Here is a 7504-nt window from a genome sequence, read left to right as displayed (position 1 = left end):
CTCTCTCTCTCTCTCTCTCTCTCTCTCTCTCTCTCTCTCTCTCTCTCTCTCTCGCTCTCTTTCTTTCTCGCTTTCTAAACCTCGAGAAAAAAAATACCTCTCATTGCTCCTCTGTCTCTCCCCCCGCCCCTCCCCACACACACACACACACACACACACACACACACACACCACACACACACACACACACACACACACACACACACCATCACCCCCCACAACCCCGCTCTGGCTTTCTAACTCGTGATCCCTCTCTCCTCTTCTCTCTCTCCTCCCGTCACTGTCTCTCTCTCTCATCCACACTCTCTCTCACACTCTCTTTCTCTCTCCCCTCACTCACTCTCTCGCTCTCTCAATCTTTCTCTCTCTCTCTCTGTCTCTCACTCTCTTTCTCTCTCCCCTCACTCTTTCTCTCCCTCTTCTCCCTTCACTCTCTTTCTCTCTCTCTCTCTCTCTCTCTCACTCTCTTTCTCTCCTCTCTTTCACTCTCTCTCTCTCTCTCTCTCTCTCCCCTCTCTCTCTCTCTCTCTCTCTCTCTCTCTCTCTCCCCTCTCTCTCTCTCTCTCTCTCTCCCCCTCACTCTCTCTCTCTCTCTCTCTCTCTCTCTCCTCTCTCTCTCTCTCTCTCTCTCTCTCTCTCTCTCTCTCTCTCCTTCTCTCTCCTCCACGCTCTCCCTCTCCAACTCGTCTTATTGCCAGGGCGCCTGATTGGCTGACAGTGTGCTGCTGAACCGCGCGCTCCTCTGTCACAGAAACAGCTGCAGCCTCATCCCAGCCTCATCCCCGTCTATCACTTCTACTGCTCAGACTGTTCGCTTTCCCAGGGGGCTGCCCCTAGTTTTTTTAAACACACTTCAGCCACATCTGATGAAACGTGTGAATGTTTAATTGCTAGAAGCAATAACACCATTGGAAGTGATTACGTTTTTTTCATCCCCCTGCCGTAGAGCCGAAGAGCTTTATTGGCTAAATGTATTTTTGTGTGACAGGTGATATGCAAAAACCTCTTTAGATGCAAATCCCAAAGTCCTTTTATCTCGCTGTGTGGATTGTGTGCAGTCCTAAATAAAGATTTTTTCTCTGGAGAATGAAGCTGTCGTCTGCAAGGGCGATTGGTTTGTGTGTGTGGTTTTGGCATCGCAACCCCGCTAACAAGTCGTCTCATGAGGTGGACACGACAATGTTGTCACACATGTGAGTGCGCGTGTCAGTCGGTGCGTGCGTGGGTAGTCATTTGGAGCACTCTCTCAGTGGCAGCAGAGGCTATTTAAGTATAAATGCGGTCCGGGACAAGGTCAGAGGTCAATCCCTAATCGTGCCTCCAATATTTAAAACTACGAGTGCATTTGGGAGGTGTCGAGATTGTCTTATATTTCTCTACTTTGCATGAAAAATACACGAAAGATATAATTCCCAAAAAATAACCAATAACCAAAATAACCACTACGATCATTTGAACTGGATGACTCAACGGACGGGGAGGCTTTGCCTCCAACGCTTTGCTTTCTGCATGTTTTTTGCATAATTCTCTTTTGCATAATGCTCTGCTACATGAAGTCATTAGTTGTATCACTCGGGGGGCCATTTGGATTTCCACGTGTCCTCTGTACTTCTCCAACCCCCTGCCGCAGCACAGTGCGTACAGAGGTTGAACCGACACCATTGGGTTATTTTGGACTGCACCCTCGGATGACACAGAGGATCCGCTTCAGAATCGTAATGGCGGGGATATTTCAAAGACTGGACCTCGCCCCAGCTTAGGGCAGATGATGTGGGGGGATTCGGGGGTGGATCAGCCATTCATCATGAACCGCTTTTAACTCGACCCCTGAAAACTTCTTGACAGAAAACACACACAGACACAATGCACAACTTACAACGCACAACAAACACAACACACACACACACAACACCCACGCATGCACACACGCACGCACACACACACACACACACGTGCACAACAAACATACAAGGCACAATTCACACCAACACAACACAACACACAAACCCAAACAACATACAAGGTACAATTCACACCAATACAGCACAACACACAGACAGAACAAAAACACACACACAAGGCACAATTCACAAACACAACGTACAACACACAACACACAAACATACAAACATACAAACCTCTGCTTGGGAAATGAAGTGTCTATACAACGGAGTACTCTGTTCATAGGTGGCCGGCTATTTCAAGGACACGAGTCAAAGGCTGTGATGCTCCTTCCTCCAGGGGGAAGGTTATCCCGATTTGAATTCAGAAAGATTCACGGTGAGGATCGCGAGGAGGAGCAGACCCTGCTCCGTGATCCTGTGTGGGGCAAGATCGGATTTGCAAGAAAACAAAAGGACCCATGTATGTTTCGCCTATATTTCTGCTCGTCCGGTGCAGTGTATCGGCTGCCCCGTTTCTGAAGAGCCCGAGACACTCGTGTGTTGTAGTGACGCGTGTGTAACGACACAGTTTTCTCGCTGCCGCTGGCATGGCCTAGTTTGAAATGAGGTTCCCCATTGAGATCTTCAGCCGGCGCGTGTGGTGTTCATATGGAGCACCATGGAGCTCGGGGCAGGTCAACTAAAACCTAAGAGACTTTGCAAAGTGAGCGCAAACAAAGCAGCTCTGCCACAACCTTATGGACGAGACCTCCTGTAACACAATTAGAAAAAATAAAAGATTTTAAAACCGAACAGACCATGCAAGAACGTTGCTTCGAGCTGACCTTTTAACAGGCTTACGGGCTCCACGCTGATGGATGAGTGATGCGCGTCGTCGGGGCGCAGCGAGCCAATTCGGAGAACAACTCTGCGGCTCCCCTCATCCGTTGGGCCGCTGAGCTCGGCTGGGTAAAGTCATGGAGTCGAGGCTTCTGGAGATGGACAACGGTGCGTGGGGGGAGGACGTGCAGGGAAAAAAAACAACGCAAAGAACGTCGAAGACAAAAACAGGAACTGATCATTACCTGAAATACCACAGGTGACACAGGATCATGTGACCTTCTGAGACACTGCCACCTTGATTGATGGTCCGTGTCCGACGCGTGGTTCACCGGCGGAGATTAATGAATCTGGCATTAACTTAGAGGCACCACTCCAGACGTTATTATCCGATTATCGTATTTGGACGTCCATAAACAGTGTGAAAATGTGTGCTGTCTGTAGTGTGCAATATTTAGCAAAATGTCAGTTGAAAAGGTAAACCCTTGGAAGATGTGTTTCTGTTGTGATTATTGAGGAACATTTTCACCTTCACCTCAACTATGGGGGTTGGTGTTGGCTAGCTGCACATAGAGTCGTGGAGTGATACAATACCTTGCACCGTGTTGTGGATGTTTTGAAACGCCACAGGCTGAATCCCAAAGAAACGCCCAATCTCTTTTTTTATCGAACACCACCTCGGCAAGGTTTGTCTTCAAACACTTCAAACGTTTTGACTTCAGAGAGCGGGAGAGCGAAACCGTCCGGGCTCCCTGCTGGGTGTGGGATACCGTCGGTACATCCGGAGCGAAAACCAGAACAAAGACGACAGCCCTGCACTGTCAGCGATTAACCGGGACCCAAAGAGCCGCACAAACCGTTGTTGTTTTTTTTGGAGTGGGGGGGGGGGGGGGGGGGGGGGGGGGGGCGAACAAGAACGGAACAACGACGCACAAGGCGTAATTAGCTGAGCGGTGTCAGCGGAGTGTAAGACGGGCCCAGGAATAGCGAGTGTTTCTGGGTGTGGGCAGGATAATCAGAAGGATATAAAACAAACAGCTATGCACAATGGACCCCATTGGACGTACGGCGGACGTAATTGGCCGCTTATATCTCTGTGCCGCTGTCATGCCAAATTTGTACCGGCTGCCAAATTTGTACCGGGCGCGTCATCCATACGTAATCCATTCCAAACCTGCCTGGCAACAGATGATCGCGTCGTCCGTTGCCTGGCAACGGACGATCGGGTCGAATGACGTGAAAGGTTCACGAACATTCGCGAACCTTCAAGCTCGTTCATTCGCACTTGTCCGTTATCTGTATTGTGCTATTTCGTCCTTGACCTGCTTTAAACACTCAGTTTACTTGCTAAATATGATTAAACAATTAAATACAATACAAATATAAAGTAAAAACAAGTGTTATCTAGCGATCCGTTATCTGTATTATGTTATTTCGTCTTTGGCAACATGAGCGCGAATGTTTTTTGAAACCTGCCCGGCAACGTACAACCCTTACGTAATCAGTTGTCCGTTGCCTGGCAACGGACAACTGTTGACGTGCCCGGTACGAATTTGGCAGCCGGTACAAATTTGGCATGACACCGCCGCATTAAAGCTTTACACACATTGTCAGCGGGAGTGAAACAGGAGGAAACAGTGGGAGTACACACACGCGCTTGCGCCTGCGCACAGACGCACACGCCCCCGTGGTTCCTCATGTTCGTTAATGGACACTTCCCCAGCTGGAGTCGGACTCCTGTGAACACAGTCTCCTCTGCCCCACCACTCCTCTCACCTGTTTCATTTCGCCACTTAGGCTGTTTCCACGGAGATCGATTGTATGTTGCCTCTGCTCGCTGAGACCCCCCCCCCCTGCATCATCACCACCCCCTCCATGTTCTCTCTCTCCTCTCCTCTCTCTCTCTCTCTCTCTCTCTCTCTCTCCTCTCTCTCTCTCTCTCCTTGCTCTCTCACACAGCGAGGGCACTGTCAACAGACGGGCGAGCGGGATGCAATATATAACAGACTATAAAACCTGATGGCCATCATCGTGTGTGTTTGAGTGTCTTCCAATGTGTATGCGCGTGGGTGTGTGTATACATGGACTGGGGGGCGTGTGATGGACAGAGCTGTGGGTCACGGACCCAGGAAGGCCAAGCCAAAGAGATGCTGGATTCCTTTCATACCCTCAGGACAACCCCCCCACCCCGCTATATAACGGTTAGCTGTTGTTTGTTGAGTGACTCCCTATGCTGCTGTTTACTGACAGGTAATATTGTGTTCACTTAAGATGCACCTTGTGTTGTCCTTCAGCCGTTTCCCTATATGAAGATGGCTTTAGTCCTTGTGTGTATATGTGTGTGTGTGTGTGTATATGTGTGTGTGTGTGTTTGTGTGTGTGTGTGTGTGTGTGTACGCGAGAGTACGTGGAGAGAGGACACCGCTGATGGTACTCATGATAAGACTATCTTATCACGAGTACCATCAGCGGTGTCCTCTCTCCGCGACGCCTGCCTGCTCAGTCCTACGTGTTCAAAATGGATCCCTCTGATCAGTTAAGGGGCCCCCGGCTGCACCTCGTCGGGCTGAAGAAGCGCCACTCTCCCCCCCCAGCCAACAACACTTCCAATGGGCCCTCAACGCTTACACTGAGGGCCCCTGTGGGGGTCCCTCACGCTGACACACGAGCGCTGCGCTAAGCGATTCAAACAACGGCTTTGTGTTGGTTTGTGCTGTGGGAGCCAAACTCCCCTCCCCTTCTGCGACTTGTTGCACACCCACACGACACGCACGCACGCTGAAACGCACACACGCACACGCCAACACGCACATACACACACACACACACACATACACACACTGAAACATTCACACGCATGGACCCTTTATACACACAGAGACCCTTTACACACACACACAAACATGCAGAAACGCACACACAAACACACACAAACACACACACACACACACACACACACACACACACACACACAGTTCTTCTCTTGCGTGTGGTGTGTGTGTGTAGGAGATGGGGAGGGGAGGGGGATTGTGGGAGCTTTAATGGGAGATAGTTATTCAATGTTAGTATTTCCTAATCAGCGGCAGATCTCCTGTTAAATTGTACTCTCTGATCTTCCTCCTCCTCCTCCTCCTCCGCCGCCCTCTCTACCTTGTTCTGCTCCTGCAGCTGATTGCCGGTGAGCTGGTGCACATGAAAACCTTCCAGAGGAGACGGGAGAGGAGGCACGCATACCAAGACACACACACACACACACACACGCACACACACACACACACACACACACACACACACGCACACTCCACAGAACACACGCAGATGCCATTAAACACCAGCACTCGATAAATGCACCCACCATACAAAACAAACGCACTATACACACTATAGAAAGTTCACATACAGACACACACACACACACAAACGCACTACTACTAAATTGGAACATTTCTAAGTTATGGTTGCTTTCCGAATCTTGGCAGATCATTTAAAGTCGCTGCATAGCAACCTTCAGCGTGGCCATGAAAAGGGAATTGAAATTTCATCACTATGGAAAACAACCTTGTCGCTTCTGTTTTTATCGACCAGGAAAAAACTCCCATCAGGCCTCCGCGGGGAGTCAAACAAACCTAGATCACGCATCCAAGATTCCCCCAGAATTCATAGCGGGAGCTCTCGGCTCTGAGTGACGCGGGGTCTTCACCTCCCTGACTCTCTAATGGCGATGACGACGCCGAGGATTAATTATTACTGTTATAATTGTCATTAATATTATTTACAGCGCTCCACTTGCCCGCTGCCTATGCAAATGACCCCCAACCTGGAGTCCCATTAATACGGTCGGCCCCCTTGTCATTTGCATTTGTGAGGGTAAGCAGAAGGGGGGGGGGGGGGGACAGCCCCTTTTATTCTCATTCATTAGGCAGAGAGAGAGAGAGAGAGAGAGAGAGAGAGAGAGAGAGAGAGAGAGAGAGAGAGAGAGAGGATACTGGCTTCGTTGGAAGTGTACTGTCAAACATGTGTCTGATGCATAATTCATGAGCGATAGGCGCGTAGGTAGAGACCAAAGAAGGAGAAAAAGCAACTGGAACATCTGCTAACATAATATGCAGCTAAATTTGTACTCCATGAGTACTGGGACAGACGCACACATGCACCCCCAAACGCACACACACAAACAGACCGACACTCACACACACCCCTCAACCAGCACACCTCTAGGGCTACTTCTGTACAAATGTCCTGTTTTTTTGCTTTGACGTCACACCCACCCACACACACACACACACACACACACACACACACACCCACACACACACACACACACACACAGACACAGACACAGACACAGACACAGACACATGCACAAACACGGGCGTGCCCGAGTGGCAGAGTCTTTTATTTCTCCTTGGTCCCTTTGTCCCTCCCGGGGAAGTCTCTTATCTCCCCCCCCTCTCTTCTGCTCCTCTCTTCTCCCCCCCCACCCGTCCCTCCATCTCTCCCCACACCTGTCTCTCCAACATCTCACTTCCTCTGTAAAGTTGCACAGATGCCATTAAAATCCCAAACCTTACCAGACAGACGCTCTGCAGACGGTCACACGTCGCACGACCACTCCATCCCTCCCTCCCTCCCTCCCTCCCCTCCTCCACCTCCCTCCCTCAGCCCCCCCCCCCCCCGACAATGCTCCCCTACCTCCTCCTTCCCTCCTCCTCCTCCTCCTCCTCCTCCTTCACTTCCTCACCTCTCTCTCTCAGCCTCCTCCCATTGACGATGCTTTCCTC

This window comes from Gadus macrocephalus, chromosome 4 (genome assembly GCF_031168955.1).
Source record: "Gadus macrocephalus chromosome 4, ASM3116895v1".
NCBI lineage: Eukaryota > Metazoa > Chordata > Actinopteri > Gadiformes > Gadidae > Gadus > Gadus macrocephalus.
Note: the sequence above shows the minus strand (reverse complement) of the source record.